At 44.1% G+C, this 16,902-nt stretch overlaps 1 long non-coding RNA gene across 1 annotated transcript; it reads right to left on the bottom strand.

Moving 5' to 3' along the window:
* Nucleotides 1-2,107: 2,107 nt before the first annotated feature.
* Nucleotides 2,108-3,926, bottom strand: LOC120395735. Its single transcript, XR_005592756.1, has 3 exons — nucleotides 3,906-3,926; nucleotides 2,733-2,914; nucleotides 2,108-2,437 (listed from the first exon to the last, which is right to left on the bottom strand). It is a non-coding gene; the product is annotated as an uncharacterized LOC120395735 (long non-coding RNA).
* Between the last annotated feature and the right edge of the window lie 12,976 nt (nucleotides 3,927-16,902).

Here is a 16,902-nt window from a genome sequence, read left to right as displayed (position 1 = left end):
TTAGTCCTCAGGACAACTTTTCCAATCCACAAGGAAGGAGCAGAGGCTAATGGCAAGAAAAATGTATTAATGTTTTCAAAAAATTTAAATATTCATAGTGTTTTGGGGGTGAGGGGGAGAGGAGAGAGGTGGCAGTTCCTTCCAGGAGCTATGTTGCCAATTTGCAATTTTTTCTTTAAAGGCCAGCCAACATTTGGAGAACATAGTGCTTTTCAAAGTACCAGAATGGAAAAAGGGGTGGCTTTCCAGTCCTTTGCAGGAGATCCAGAAATCTAGTTAGAGAGATGTCTCTCTTAATGATCACAGCTCTACGTATTGCTGAATGGAGGGATTTAGTCAGATATGAAGGTGGACCAAGCAGATTTGCACTGTCATTGAACTTCAAGGCCCAGATGGAATTACTGCTATACCAGAAATTTGCTGAAATAAACTTACAGGGCTGGGAGGCAATTCAACTGGAAATTGACACTATACTCGGCACACAGAGTTTCTGTGCAAACACATACCATGGCATCACCAGGAAATCCTGCTGCTGGGCCTGCCTAACAATCACGAAAAGGACAGGGAAAGAAAGACACACCACAGTTTGATCTGGTTCCTTGAAGTTTCAGATCAGCACCACAAGCCCCTTGCCTCTCTACTACGAAGTGACCCCGCACGGTGTTTACCCAACCACCAGACCAATCCTTCTTCCACCGCCATTTCCTCCAAATTGTGCAGCATGGGGAGAGGCAGTAAAAGTGTTGCAATCTTCCAAAGGAGAAAGGACCACTGCAGTTAACTTCCCCTCAGACAACCAAACCGTTCTAAAACGGTGCCCTTCCCCTTCCCTCACCTAACTCCCTCTCCACTTCGATCCACAGATACAGGGGGCACAATGATTTTTCAGGAATAATCTGTTTTTAAAACAGCTTTAGCCACATGCATAATACTTGTTCATGGGAAATCAATCAAATCATTGCTTTATAACCATGTCTTGCTCAGGGACCATTTTGGGATGGAGCAGAGTGAGGGCTCAATGGAGGGGGAAAGATGGAGGGCTTTGGTAAGGGGATGGGGCATGACAATGCCCTGGCTTCAATACTGCAGTTCAAACTCACAGACACAAAGCAATGCATGGCATATTACTTCACACAACACACAGTCAACCTGTGGAACTCTTTGCCAGAGGATCTTGTGAAGGTCAAAACTATAACAGGGTTCAAAAAAGAACTAGATAAATTCATGGAGGATAGGTCCATCAAGGGCTATTAGCCAGGATGGGCAGGGATGGTGTCCCTAGCCTCTGTTTGTCAGAAGCTGGGAATGGGCGACAGGGGATGGATCACTTGATGATAACCTGTTCTGTTCATTCCCTCTGGAGCCCCTGGCATTGGCCAGTGTCGGAAGACAGGATATTGGGCTAGATGGACCTTTGGTCTGACCCCATATGGCCATTCTTATGTTCTTATGTACTGGAAGCCCTTGACAACACCTGCTCCAGCTCATCATAGACTGGGCATGTGTGATGGGCATGTGTCACATTCCAGGGTGCAGTCCATACCTGTGACGGGATGTGTCACTGCCTGCCCTATAACCCTGGGTGCCTCGCAACCATTTGCTGTTGTAGCTCCCAACCTAGGCTGCTCACAAACAGCCTAACAATATACAGGTCACACCCTGAGTGTCCTTTTAAAGCTGAAGCCTGTCAGCAACACTCCAGTCACACTGAGGGGACACATGGGGGCAGGGCGTGCAGAGTGAACCCCCTCCTCCCTCCACACACACATTTGCTGCTTGGCTTGTACTGAGCATGCTCACATGGACTGAGCATGCTCAGTAACACTGCTGAAGCCAGCTGCCCTCACTCCACCCCCCGACTATCGGCTGACCCCAATACGCTCCCAGTGCCGAACTTTCCCCAAAATGTTTGTTCTGAACTGTCCAGCCCTCTCCTGGGCAGATCAGATATTAGAGTCCATTACCTCTATGAGAGGTCAATATGCAACAGTTTGCTACTTTAATTGGAGTTACCAAACAGTTTAAACACAACACTGGATTCATTCTGATTAAAAAAAAAAAACACGTTTATTTAACTACAAAGAGATAGATTTGAAGTGAGTACAAGTATAAGATATTAACGGCAGAAATGGTTACAAGAGAAACAAAGACAGAACACTCTCTAGTAGCTAAAATGTAACAAACTAGACTTGGTTCTAGGTAAAATCCTTGGCCACAGGAACATTGCTGACCAAATGAGCCTCAAGTGCTTTATACTTTCCTGGCACTGGGCCGGAGGCTGCTAAATACCCGCCTCCTTCTGCCTCCATTAAATTTCCTGGTACCGGTGTACATTTCTGATGCTCCAGGCAAAGTCGTACTCTAACCACCCATTGATCAGTTCTCAGATGTGGTCGGCAAGCCAGGCAGCTGCTCTCGGACCAGGATCCATGTTCACCTGTACCGATCAAAATAGCACAGCGGAAAATTGTTCTGATGTGGTTAGCACAGATCACTACGACCAGTGAAAATGGGGGGCGGGGGGGACAGGCACCTTTATAGATTAGGGTAAGGGTCAGAGGTCAGTGCATTTTGGGGAATAGGGTGGCGAACTACTGAAACTCAAGACTTGGTACACACCTCTTATCCCTGTCTGCACAGTACACTGACATGGGTAAAGGGTCATGTGACAGCCTGAGGTATGTACTTACCGATACGCCAGAGGTGTGCTAGCTTACTCGCCCTGTACTCACCTTCAGCCACGTACTCCTGGGGTTTAGGTGTGGACAATAGGAACAATAGAGGGGTTATGGTGCAACTAAGTGCCTGGATACATGTCCAGTCACTAGTGTAGAAATACCCTTACTCTCTCTCAGTCCCCAGCACAGACACATAGGCGAAGTCGCAGTCTAGCCCAGAAAGATCAATGCTGTATCTGAAGGGACAGGAACATCATAAATGGAACGAGATGAAATTCGGAATTTCTATCCTGCTGGAAATTTCAAGGTTTTTAAATCTGGTTTTGTCTCAAACTAAGATGAACAGTCAAAAGCTCTGATTTTTTTGCCAAATGAAATATTCAGAAAATATTTAGTTTTGATCTTATTGAAACATTTGTTTTGACTTTAATAATATAATATAATTAATATAACAGTTGACATGAAATTAACCATTTCAAACATTTTCTGGGAAAATTTTGACAAAAATCGATACATCCCCACAAAACTTATTGCTTTCATTGAATCAGAATTTTTTGATAGAAAACTGTTCCATCAGAAATTTTTCTATGAGCTAATCATAAATCATGTGGAGGGAAGAGGACGTATTTGTCACAAGCAATCAATGGCCTGGGCCAAGTGTATCTCAAAGACTACCTAATGGTCTAAGACCATGGTTAACAACTCTACTCCTCAGGCACAAATGAGCTTTCTAACAAAGCTCAGCTGTGCAGCAGATAGAGCTTTCTTGGGGCGGAGGAGGGTCTGAGACTGTGGAGCAAACACCAGGAGAATTAAGGACCATCACAAATATACCATATTTCACTCCTAGTGAAGGCACACTTCTTTCACCTGCCTTCTCTAACAAAGACATAGTAGCATGTACATTAAAAAAAGTATCAGAAGAAGACCCTCCCAAAACCAAATACTGCTGCACACAAGCAACAAATGAAAGATGTTAGCCACATGTCTTAATGCACTACTGGAAGGTGCTCAGATACTGTGATGATGAGTATGGCAATATAAACCTAAACAGAACAGAAGAGGAGAATAAAGACTCAGCATCTTGGGTTTACTCATCTCTCTGCTTCCCCCTCTTGCCAGTCCTTCCTCCTTTTTGTTAATTTTGTATCTGATCAGTCTGAATTCTAGACTGAATCTTCCATCCCTGGCATTAAAATGTATTTGCATATTTAATTCAAAACTGACCACCTGTGCTGTTGCCTTCTGTGTTAGGGATGCTGTTACCATGGCAACTAACACCTGGATCTTAACTAAATCTGTGAAGGTTCTAAAAGACAAAGAGCTTTAATTCTTCCACTGCATAATGCTGGGCCCTTGAAGACTTAAAATGCATATAAAACCGAGAGAAAATGTATGTGCTCTGAGATGAATTACAGCCCCATCCTGATCGTGGGAGAAAGCCAGACGCTTCTACATGAAGGGAGGGGGGGAGAACAGGAGCATACACACAAATAACAGAATGTTGAGGCACTAAGGGAGAGTGCAAATAGAGAGGGGTCAATCAGCCTGCCCGCCTGCATAGCAGTTTCAAAACATTTTCTCCCCTCTATTATTGTTTTTGTTGAAGGGGGACAGAAGATGGGTGAGGGGGGTCCACGAGGAGACAAGGAATCAGGTGGTGGCCCAAGTAGAGGAGAAAATAGAGATACAAACAAGGAGAAAGGGGTGTGGATGAAAAGAGTGAATATGAGAGAGAGTTTGTGGTGGAGGTCGGGGGGCGGCTCCAAGAAGGATGATAAGAGATAGAGGGGACCAAGGAGGAAGGGAAAAGATTGATGGAGGCCATTAAAGTGGCTCAAAAGAAGGGGGCAACTGGAGGAAAATGGGAAGGCCAAGAGGCAAGGGGTAAGAGAACCTGAAAGAGGCGGGGGAAGAGATTTGGAGGCCAGCAATGGCATTCTGTGACAGTTGTAGTAAGGCATGCAACAACTCCCTTGCATGCCTTTGGCTGTCCAAAATGGTGTTTTCCATGCAGGCTGACCTCACATATATGGTGCATGCAAGATCATGCTGTGCAGAGGTTTGTTCTATGAAATGGCATCCGCCATAGGGGCCACATGGAATCATCCATGGGCTGCCAGTTGGACAACACACAACCAGTCAGGCTTGTGTCAGGAACTCAGTTGACTCACCTAGCAACCCAATGAGTTTGTCTGGGCCCAGTAAACTTTCACTACGTGACTGTGCTCCCTGATTGGACAGAAGGGACAACAGCTCACCATTTAAGCCTTGTAGCAACAGCAGCACAGTGGCTGCTCGGTGCATTCCACCCCTGCAGCTGCACCAGACCTGCTTTCAATACCGGCCCTCACTCCAACCCATGTCTGCTCCCACTCCAGCCGTAGTCCCTATCTTCTGCTGAACTTCTGGCTCCAACCACCAGCTTGTCTCCTAACCACAACTTCAGTTGTGCTTTTTGGTTCTCATAGACTCATAGGGACCATCATAATTAAAGCTAAGATTTCGTCATGGCTATTTTTAGTAAAAGTCATGGACAGGTCACAGGCAATAAACAAAAATTCATGGAAGCAGTGACCTGTCTGTGACTTTTGCTGCTGTGGCTCCATGGTTTCCCCTGCCACCATGGTGGCTAGGAGCTGTGGGGCTGGTTTCCCCTCCATCCACAACAGCAGGGAGCTGCAGGGTGACCATATTTCCCAAAGAGAAAATGGGACACGCCAGCTGCTCGCCGTAGGTGTCCCCCTCTGCCTCCCCCCTTCCCTGCGCGAGGCTGTCATCTGTCGCTGGAACCCTGGGAGGGCTGGAACATTGTAGGGGGCCCCTGTCGACTGTCGCTGGAACCCTGCCAGGCCCCTACTGGCTCCCAGCTCCAGAGTCCCGCAGCCCATGGGGCTGAAGCAGAGAATGTTGCGGAGGTCTCTGGAAATCACGGATTCCATGACTTCCATGATCTCTGTGACATAAACGTAGCCTTAATCATAATCATCTAGTCTGACCTCCTGCACATTGCTGCCACAGAACCTCACTCACCCAATCCTGTAGTAGGGCCATAATCTCTGGCTGAGTTACAGAAGGCCTCAAATTTTGATTTAAAAAGACTTCAAATTACAGTGAATCCATCATTTACTCTAGTTCAAAACAACAAGTGATGAATGCCCTACCCTGCCGAGGAAGGCAAAAAATCCCCAGGGTCTCTGCCAATCTAAGCTGAGGGAAAATACTTCCCAACACCAAATACGATGACCAGTCAGACCTTGAGCATGTAGGCAAGAGCCACCAGCCAGACACCTGGGAGAGTATTCTCTGTAGTAACTCAGAGCCCACGCCATCTTGTGTCCCATCTCTGGCCATTGAAGATATTTGCTAATAGCAGACACAGATGGGCCATATGCCATTGTAGGCAGTTTCATCATACCATCCCCTCCATAAACTTATCAAGCTCAGTGTTAAAACTAATTTTTTTTTTTTGCTCCCACTGCTCCCCTTGGAAGGCTGTTCCAGACTTCACTCCTCTGATGGTTAGAAACTTTCATCTAATTTCAAGCCTAAACTTATTGATGGCCAGTTATATCCATTTGTCCTTGTGCCAACATTGGCCCTCTCCCTCCCTGGTCATACCTCTGATGTATTTATATGGAGCAACCATATCTCCCCTCATCCTTCATTTTGTTAGGCTAAACAAGTCAAGCTCCTTAAGTCTCCTCTTGTAAGGCAGGTTCTCCATTCCTCTGATCTTCCTAGTAGCCCTTCTCTGCATATGTTCCAATATGAATTCATCTTTCTTAAACATGGAAGACCAGAATTGCACACTGTATTCCAGATGAGGTCTCACAAGTGCCTTCTATAATGGTAATAATACGTCCTTTGCTCTATTGGAAATACCTCGTCCTGGAATTGCATTCGCCTTTTTCACAACCACATCAGATTGGCAGCTCATAGTTCTGTTATGCCTCCTGATCTCTGGCTCCAACCATTGGCTTGTCTCCTGACCATGCCTCTGGATCTACCCTCTGGTGCTGCACCAATCACTAGGTCAGACTCCTGTTCTAACCACTAGGTCATACCACCTACACCCCAGTGTGTGACAATTTGAGCAGCCCAGAAGCTAAGAGGGGACTTTGCCCCATGGCATGGAGCTTCCCCTCCAGAAGGACCCCAGCGGGAGCCCATCCCACCTTCTTGGACACTGTTGCGGTCCTGCAGGAACTGCAGATTCAGGTCACCATACTACATGACCAGATGGCCGCACTCCAAGCCCAGGCAGCATCCTTGGTACCCACATCTCTCACATCCACATTCCATGAACCCAAGCTTCCCCTACTCAATGAGTTTGACAGAGATTGTGCCAAGTTTCATGGGTTCCTTAATCAATGTTGTCTCCAGTTCATGTTGCGGCCACAGTTGCACCCCATGGGTCGGTTCTGAGTGGGCTTAGCACTTAGTCTGCCCACTGGAGAGGCCCTGAAGTGGACTACCCCAGTCCTGAAGGTATCCAATCCTCTCCTCACACACTTCAAGAACTTTGTACAGGCAATGGTGGGCATCTTTGACAGCTCTAATCAAGAACATACCGCAGAAGCTGCTCTCCATGCCCTCTGGCATGGTCCCAGGTCTGCTGCCAAATATACAGCAGAATTTTAATGCCTGGCCACAGACTTTGATAGAATGAGGCCGTGCAGTATCACCACTTCAGGCAGGGTCTCACTGACACTATACAAGATTAACTAGCACAGATAGAACCTCCACCTAGCCTGGGAGACTTAATTGTACTGTATTGATCTACATATTAGGATTGATGATCAGCTAGCAGAACGAAACCAAGAAAAACAACACACCACCTGACCCTTGCCAGCCCGAACTCTTCCATTTCCTGGGACCCAAGTTGCCCTAGTAGACCTGAACTGATGCAACTTGACCAAGCCTGCTCCCACCTCTCTGCTGACAAAAATAATTGTCATTTGGCATTGGGGTTGTGCCTGTATTGTGGGATGCCTGGGCACATTGCAGCAGGTTGCCCAGCCAAAGTTCAACCCATCCCTAGGTTGGGAAACACCAGAGCCCAACACCAATGGGGGGCGGTCTCGGATTGGGTCAGTGCTCCTCTCCTCCCTACAGCGAATAACACTGCTGCCTATCATCCAGAATCTTGGCAACCCACAGCCACCAAACTACTCTGCTCCGTCTCCCTCTCTGACTCCAGCATTCTGCCATGCCCAATGTCCACTTAGAAGCATTGGTCGACTAATGCACATCTGGCAAACTCATTTTCCAGGACTTTGTTAAGATGCATCGAATTCATGGCCTTTGCAAAGACTTCCCCGTGCTTGTCAAGGCTATTGATGTGTCACTACTCTCTTCAGGCCCCACTGCACATCAGACAGCCCTCCTGGAGGTAGTACCTGGGAGGTCACTAAAAGATCTTGTATTTTGGAGTCATGTGTGCTCTGCACTTGCTGGTTGTCCGTGGTGTCCCCTGGTTCATCACTCATGATCCCCAAATCAGCCGGTACTTTTCTGTTCCCTGCCAACGAGTAAGCCTGCCCGGATCCAGCCAATGGTAAGGTGTATTCTGTGGCACACTCTAGCCCCCAAAGGATCCAGAGTTGTGAACTGAAGATTTGTCTGCAGTGTCCAGAAATCCTGCCAAGCACCTAGAAAATGCCAAGGTTTTCCACAAATGGAAGATGGATACTTTACCTCTGCAGTTATGATTGTCCAATTGACCTTCAACCAGGAACAAAGGTCCTTTTCAAACATATTTAGCCCCTATCTGAACACAAACTGCAGACCCTCCAGGAGTACCTTGAGCAAAATCTGTGGAAGGGGTTCATCTGCCCTTCAGCTCCCCAGCAGGAGCACCTATTTTCTTCATGGCTAAGAAGGATGGCTCCCTCCAACCTTGTATCAATTATCACTGTCTGTAGTCAGTACCCGCTTCCTCTCACAAATGAACTATTGGAAAGACTCCATTTGACTCAAGTCTTAACAAAGCTAGATTTGTGTGGAGCATACAAACTGACAGAGGGGTGAATGAAAAACAGCATTTTGAACCAGAAACGGCCATTTTGAATACTTGGTCATGCTGTTTGGTCTACATTCAGCACTACATTCCAGCATTTCATGAATGATGTCTTCAGAGATATCTTCTAAAGATGTGTCTGGGGATTGGTCCTGCTTTGAGCAGGGGGTTGGACTAGATGACCTCCTGAGGTCCCTTCCAACCCTGATATTCTATGAATTTATGATAATCTACTTAAGACAATATTCTTATTTTTTCAAAGACTCAAGAATTCCATGACCACCACACGCATGCTGTTATTGATTGGCTTTGCAAAAATCAACTCTACATGAAGCCTGAGAACTGTGAATTTCACTAGGATACCATAGAGTTTCTGGGCTGTCATCTCTCCAGTGAGACTTGCTATGGACCCCTGCAAGTTTACAGCCATCACTGAGTGGAAGGTATCCTCAAATATGTGCAAAGTGCAGCAGCTCCTCAGATTTGCAAATTTTTACTGGATTCTCTAACCTGGTAGCTCATACAATATCCCTCCTCAAGAAGAGGACAAAGTTCACCTAGTCTATGGACACACAGGCAGCTTTTGGCAGCTTAAAAAAAGAGGTTTTTGTCTGCCCTCATTTTGACTCACCTGGACCTCACAAAGGCTTTCATAGAAACCAATGCCTTGGACTTTGCAATAGGCATGGTTGTCTTGCAATTTACAGGCCCTCACCAGTTGTTTCATCCCTGTACCTTTTTCTCTCAGAAACTGACTCCCACTGAGAGAAATTATACTGTATGAGACAAAAAGCTTTTGGCCAAGTCTGGACAGATCACAAAAATTTGGAACATCTGCTGGCAACACAACAACCCAACTAACATCAGATTTACTGGGCCCTTTTCCTCTCCTGATTTGACTTTATGGTTACATAACCTCCAGGAACTAAGAATGGGAAGGCAGATGCTTTTTCTCACAAGGACAAGTACCGAGAAGAGAAAGCTCGCACCACCATGCTTAAACCCTCCCACTTAGTCTGCGGAACCATTGTTGGTCACATGATGCCCACTATCCATTTTTTGCTTCCAAGCAACCCATTTGTGTCCCCAATCTGCCAGACTCAAAGAACAACCAATGCTTCTCCAGATTCAAGGTTTCATCTGCAACAAGACCTCTTTTATCATGGGGGTCATCTCTACATTTGCAAGGGGAGCTCCTGGCTTCAGATGATAAGTTTGTGTCATTACTTGCCCATGGCAGGACATTTTGGCCAATTTGGAACCTGATTGCTAGATACTTCTGGTGGCTGACCGTACAAACTGATATCAAAAACTGTGTTAGATCATGAGACCTCTGCAGCCACATGAAGAGACTGTGAACAAGGCCTGTGGGCCTCCATCAGCCCCTCTCCACACCTTTGCATGTTTGGTGGTCCACCCTCTTAATGGATGTTATTGTGGAGTTACCTTACTCCCAAGGGCACTCTGTTACCCTGACTGTAGTGGACCTCCTGACCAAGATGACCCATTTTATTCCCTGCCACACTGTGCCTTGCAAGTGAAACTGTGCAAGCTTTCCTGGAGAATGTCTTTTGTTACCACAGCATGCTGACATGCATCATTTCAGATCAAAGCCCTCAATTTGTTTCTTCATTCTGGCAGGAATTTCTCTCTGCCTTCTTTGCACCAAGTCCCTCACCTCAACAACCTATTATCCACAGATAGATGGCCACACTGAAAGTATGTCCTAGAGCCTGGAGCACTATCTTTGCTGTTGTTTGAATTTCCATCAGAATGATTGGCTCCCACTGCTGTGGGGTTTTTTTGCCAAATTTGCATACTACACCTTGATCCACATTTTAATCCAACAGACCCCATTCTTCACACATTTTGATTTTCACCCCCAATTTCCCAATTCCAGATCTGCTGCCTGAAGTCTCTGCTGTCCCAGCATCCATGGTCCTTCACCTCCAGCAAACACACTAGGAACTCAAAAAGCATTAATTTTCCTCTAAAGAAAATTATAAACCTTACGCCAACTGAAAGCCACAGGCCACCCCTAACCTTGCAATAACAGATAAGGTTTGGCTCCCAACTCGGAACCAAGCTTGACCACCAATAACTGGGTCCTTTTCAGATCATCAGATAAATAAACTAACTAGCCTTCAAGCTTCAATTACCAAAATCCCTCAAGGTTCACCCCATCTTTCATGTATCAGAGGGGTAGCCGTGTTAGTCTGGATCTGTAAAAGCAGCAAAGAGTCCTGTGGCACCTTATAGACTAACAGACGTATTGGAGCATGAGCTTTCATGGGTGAATACCTGCTTCATCGGACGCATGTAGTGGAAATTTCCAGAGGCAGGTATAAATATGCAAGCAAGAGTCAGGCTAGAGATAACGAGGTTAGTTCAATCAGGGAGGATGAGGCCCTCTTCTAGCAGTTGAGGTGTGAACATGTTTCTCTCTTCAAGCTGTTCATTGACAACCCCTTCCCCAACTGGGTATACCCTCCACTACCCCCCAGTAATTGTCAATGGGCAGGAGGAATACAAAGTCCATTAGGTCTTTGACTCCTGAAGGATCGGGGGAAGGTGCAGTATCTGATCAACCAGAAGGCATACAGTCCAGAAGAGAGGTCCTGGGAAACAGAAAAAAAACAGTTCACACTCCTGATCTCTTGCAGGAATTTCACCAAAGATACTATGACAAGCCAGGACTAAGGGCTTCTAAGAGAAGCCCTCAAGGGGAGTGGTACTTTCAGGATCTCAGCTGACTCTGAGCTCGGACACCTAGCAATCCAATGAGCCCATCTAGGTCCAATAAACCCTCACTAAGTGTCTGTGCTCCCTTATTGGACAGAAGGGCCAACAGATCACCATGTAAGCCTTGTAGAAACAACTGTACAGTGGCTGCTCAATGCATTTCACACCTACAGCTGCACCAGACGTGCTTTCTGTACTGGCCCTTACGTCAACTCATGTCTGGTCCCGTTTCAGCTCTAGTCGCTACCTTCCTCTGAATTCCTGACTCCCGTCTCCAAACATTGGTTTATCCCCTGACCCCACACCTCTGGTTCTGTCCCCTGATTCTTCTCCAACCACTTGGTGCGACTCTTGTTCCAACCACTAGGATGCACCGCCTACACCTTAGTGTGTGACACCTTGCATACAATAAATGGATAGGCCAGAGAGAAAAGGATGGAGGAAGACTGAGGCAAGAAGAAAAAGTGTTAAAGATCAGTGTTTATAACCTATTTAGGAATACCCAAGCGAGCAAAAGAGATGGAGGCATGGAAGTATATGTCAAAATGTCATTACCTATTTCCAAGTCACTGACAGCTTGGAAGCAAATGATCCTGTATGCTTATGGATCAATGTTCTAATACCCCTCTAGCTCGATATAACGCGACCCGATATAACATAAATTCAGATATAACGCAATAAAGCAGCGCTCCAGGGGGACAGGGCTGCACACTCTGGTGGATCAAAGCAAATTCGATATAATGTGGTTTCACCTATAATGCAGTAAGATTTTCTGGCTCCCGAGGACAGTGTTATATTGGGGTAGAGGTGTAGGTAAAACACAGATGAGGTACTAGTTGGTGTCTGCTAAATCCGACTAGTGAACATGTTGACTGGTTTCTGGAACACCATTCTATAGTATGTACAGGGAAAAAAAAGTGTTATCATGGAGGACTTCAGTCTGAGTGACAAATGCTCTAGATCTCATGCTGCTAGTTCCAAAATATCCTTGGATTTTTTTAAAAATATAGATGACAATTTCCTAACTCAAAAAGTGTTGTATCTAATATGGGGGAGTTTGTACTAGACCTTATCTTGATGATTAAAGAGGAATTGCTTACAGAACTAAAAATTAGTGGTTGCTTAGGTGCAAGTAATCATAACTTGATTGCATTTATTATGTGTAACCAGACTAAAATCCCAACAGGAATAGATATGCTTAATGCTTTAAAAGGGCCAGTTTCACAAAGTCAAAAATCAATTATGAGCTATATCAACTGGGAAAAACAATTTAAACCAAAAATTGTGAATGATAATTGGGAATTCTTTAATAACATTTTAGTAGATGTTCAAAAAGCCACAATCCCATAATTCAGAAAGAAGATTATGCTGGTTAAAAACAGCCTGGCTTAGAGGGGACATGAAGGCATCAATAAAAAAAATAAAAACAATATGTATGAAATGGAAAAAAGGGAATTTGATAGCAATCAATATACATTAGAAGTTAGAAATTGTAGAAAATTGATAAGGGAACAAAAAGACTCAAGGAGAAATCTATGGCCAGCAGTGTTATGGACAATAAGATTTTTTTTTTAATCAAGAACAAAAGGAACCTAGCAACAGTATTAGCCCATTACTAGATGGAAATGGTAGAACTGTCAATAATAATGCAGAAATGGCATAAATTTTTAATAAATATTTCCATTCTGTATTTGGGAAAAAGCCAGATGACGTATTCATATCTGATGACAACCATGATGAAATACTTTCCAATCCAACAATAACTAAGGAGGATGTTAAACAGCAGCTACTAAAGTTAGATATTTTTAAATCAGCAGGTTATATATTGTAGGTGTGTAGGTTCACAGTAATGTAGACATTAAGTATAAAGTTTAATTTTCCATATTTCTGTCACAGTGATGGGGCAGCCAGACCAAACAAGTAACTTTTGAAGCAGTTTGGCCTTGAGGGTTGATAGAGTGAAATAATCTATCGCAAAGTTCCTCAGTTTCCCAGACTGTTCTGTACTGGCTTACTGTGGTCATGAGGTCTCATGGGCCTTAAGAAAGTGTACTCATGAAATGTGTGAATGAGTAAGGAATAACTTTTCTAAGTCAAAGGACAATGGGTCATAAATTATGACTAGGAAACAAGACAGGCCTTAACAGTCAAGAAGTCATTTAGGAGCCCAGACTGTTGACCTAGATAAGGGGAGTCAAAATCATTTTGGTGGAGTCATCATCTCCTGTTATTCCCCTATTATTGCTTGCTTAGGAAAAACACATGGAACTCTGGATGTGACAAAGAACCAGTACCCTAGGAAGCAGGGTCATAGAGTGTACCAAAGGTCAGACTGATTTCCCTTGACCAAGAACTGGACAATGCAGTTGGAGTGGGAAACCAATGATATCCTGATTCAATTAGACTATTGCCAGGGAGGACCTATGGGTTGATACCAATTTGAGTTTCAACCTTAAAAGACGAGACAAATGAAGAAGTGTGCTTCTCCTGAGATCACCACAATGACAATCACAGTGCTCACACTCCTGCTTTCCTCCCTACCCACCCCCCAAGGAAAGTAGAGATATCACAGACCAGCCAGTCGATCAGAGGACAATGCCCACTAGCGTGACGGTGCCTGAGCAAGAAGACATCTCCTGGTTCCCCACTGTGCAGCTCCTGACTGACTCTGAGGCTCCACAGGCCAGCCAAGCTGAAAAGCAGATCCCCTTTCTATTTCTACGTAACTTCTTCCTCTTTTTGTTTCCTTAACGGAATGTCTGTGCAGTGACCTGGCAGGAAAGACCTCACCTTTTTAGGCAGGAGTGATGGCAGTAATAATGTATGGGTATAAGCTTATAGTGCAAGTTACCATTTGGCATCCATTAAGCCAGGTTCAAAGCAAAGCTTATCACAGATCACTAGAGGTCACCTTGAGTATGTAAAGATTCCATCCTTAACCCATTCTTGCCATAGAACAGGGGTAGGCAACCTATGGCACGCGTGCCGAAGGCAGCACATGAGCTGATTTTCAGTGGCACTCACACTGCCTGGGTCCTGGCCACCGGTCCAGGGGGCTCTGCATTTTAATTTAATTTTAAATGAAGTTTCTTAAACATTTTAAAAACCTTATTTACTTTACATACAACAATAGTTTAGTTAGACTTATAGAAAGAGACCTTCTAAAAACATTAAAATGTATTACTGGCACGCGAAACCTTAAATGAGAGTGAATAGATGAAGTCTTGGCACACCACTTCTGAAAGGTTGCCGACCCCTGCCATAGAGGAAAGTATAAGCTGCTAAATAAACTGCATAGGGACAGAAAGACATGATAAGCCATTATGTCATTGGTGTTAACTTTGTGATTTGATTATTAATTGTTCTCATGCAATGATTTGTCCAATTGTTGGTCAAATTGTTTTCTTTTAGTTAACCAATTTTAATTTGTATTATTAACTTCTTGATTTGACTAACTTGATTTACGTGGTAACCTCAATCTAATTTTCATATTGTTTAGTACTTTAGGGAAGTATAATAAATTAACTAACATTATAATTGCTTATGCTCTTGATTAAAAGCCAATAAACCACACCAAATTAGTTTTCCCTGATCAAATGACGATGAGGTAAAAACAACCTTAATTAAAAGGGACTTTAATTAAACATTAATAAAACATTTGACTCTGGTCCTGAAAAAATCCTACTGTTACTACAATAGGCTCCAGTTTAACCATGGGGATTGGATTTGAAGAAGGAATTAATTCAGGGAATTTCTATGGCCTGTGTTATACAAGAGGTCAGACTAGCTGATCACAATGCTCCCTTCTGGCCATGAAATGCCTGAATCTATGAAAAATAAGAAAGTGTGGGGGGGGTGGAGAGTGAGAGAGGGAGATAGGGTGGCACGGATATAAAGATGAGGGACCCAGATGAATGAGAGAAGAGATGGATGCAGCCTATAGCAGAAGAGACATAAGCTGTGTCCTCTCCTGGAACTTTATTTTTGTTCTGGATTTCCCCCTTATATCAAATTAAAGTAATTCCAACAGAAAGTATATGATTTAAAAGAAAAAGAGAGAAAGAGAGAGCACACACTTCCATTCTATTTTTCAAAAAGTAGGTTCTTAAAGCCAGTGTCCTTGCCAAATTCTCACTCAGATAATTGCATCTTGTCTGCCTGCTGTTCCAAATGTACTCTTCCAGTCCCAGACGGTTCTGCAGTGTTTGTGTGAATTGTTAAATGGCTGTTTACACCAAAGGCAGCAGCAGTTCAGCAGTGGGTAAAGTGATCTGTCTATTTAGTTTGTCTATCGTTTTGTAAAATGCTATGGGCCCCTCTGGGATGAAAGTCACTGAATAAATGTAAGGCTATTATTATTAGGTTACCATTTCTTTCTCAGTGTTCTCCCTAATTTTCCATGGATTCCTTTGCTTCATTAAATGTCCTATTCACCTTCTTAGCAATGTTCTTACTTCAATTTCTAACCCTGCCTATCTCTTCTTATTATCATTCTACTTATATTCGTAGGTTATATCTTCCTGATCTTAAACTATTATTTTATCAAAACTAAATTCTGCCCTATTGTGTTCTACAATAATTAATTAATGGTAGGTTAGAACAGATGCATTCTCATTCTGTGAGCAGCCAAATCTGTTCTGCTTCTCTGCTTTTTGGATTCCTTTGACTATGATCTTTAGTCTTTTGAGAATCTTAACGTATTTCTCCTAAGTGGCCTATTTCTACTTTGCTCTTTTTACAGTGAGGCACTAAATGTGCTTTGATAACATGGAAACATCCAGGACTTAATTTCTTGTTTAGTTACACGGGTGTAATTCCATGGAAGACAGTGGAATCAGGCCCTTTGTATTGAGGACATCTGTGAGGGATAATATAGATTTTCTAGTGTACTTAGCCATTTGCTGTTTAAACCTGAGCAATACTTAACTTGTCCTGTAAACTGTAGGATGACACACAGGGGCTACTCAGCAAAGCGTTCATATTATTAGTAGTACAATTGGTTCTTATTTATATAGTGGCAGCACACAAAATCCCTGATTAGGATTAGGGCTCCATGGTGCTAGGTGCTGCACTAAAACAAAGTAAGACAAGATCTCTGCTCTAAAGAGTTACTTCTTTCTTTCTTTATCCTCCTGCACCCCCAGGCATGCATACGGTGTCCACCATTTTATGCCATTTATTTTGGTCTTGTGCTGTCTGTTCAGGCTCCCGAGTGTCATGTTGATGGATTTGGCTTCTTTCCCTTGTGTTCTAGGTTATGTTTCTCTTGCTCACCCTCTTTTTCGCCTTCCATGTGGCATGCATAGTGTCACTTGATGTGAAGGTTGTTTTGGTGGCATTGGTATAGCCAGGCCTGGATTAATCAATGTGCTTGCACAGGGACCCCCATCTCAGGAGGGCCCCTGACCAGGGGAGAAAAAAAAATTAAAACCCGAGCAGCGCTGTGACCTCACGCGCCAG

Source organism: Mauremys reevesii, linkage group 1 (assembly GCF_016161935.1).
Source record: "Mauremys reevesii isolate NIE-2019 linkage group 1, ASM1616193v1, whole genome shotgun sequence".
NCBI classification, from domain to species: domain Eukaryota; kingdom Metazoa; phylum Chordata; order Testudines; family Geoemydidae; genus Mauremys; species Mauremys reevesii.
The sequence above is the reverse complement of the archived record's forward strand: the minus strand, read 5'-3'. Positions and strand labels throughout refer to the sequence as shown.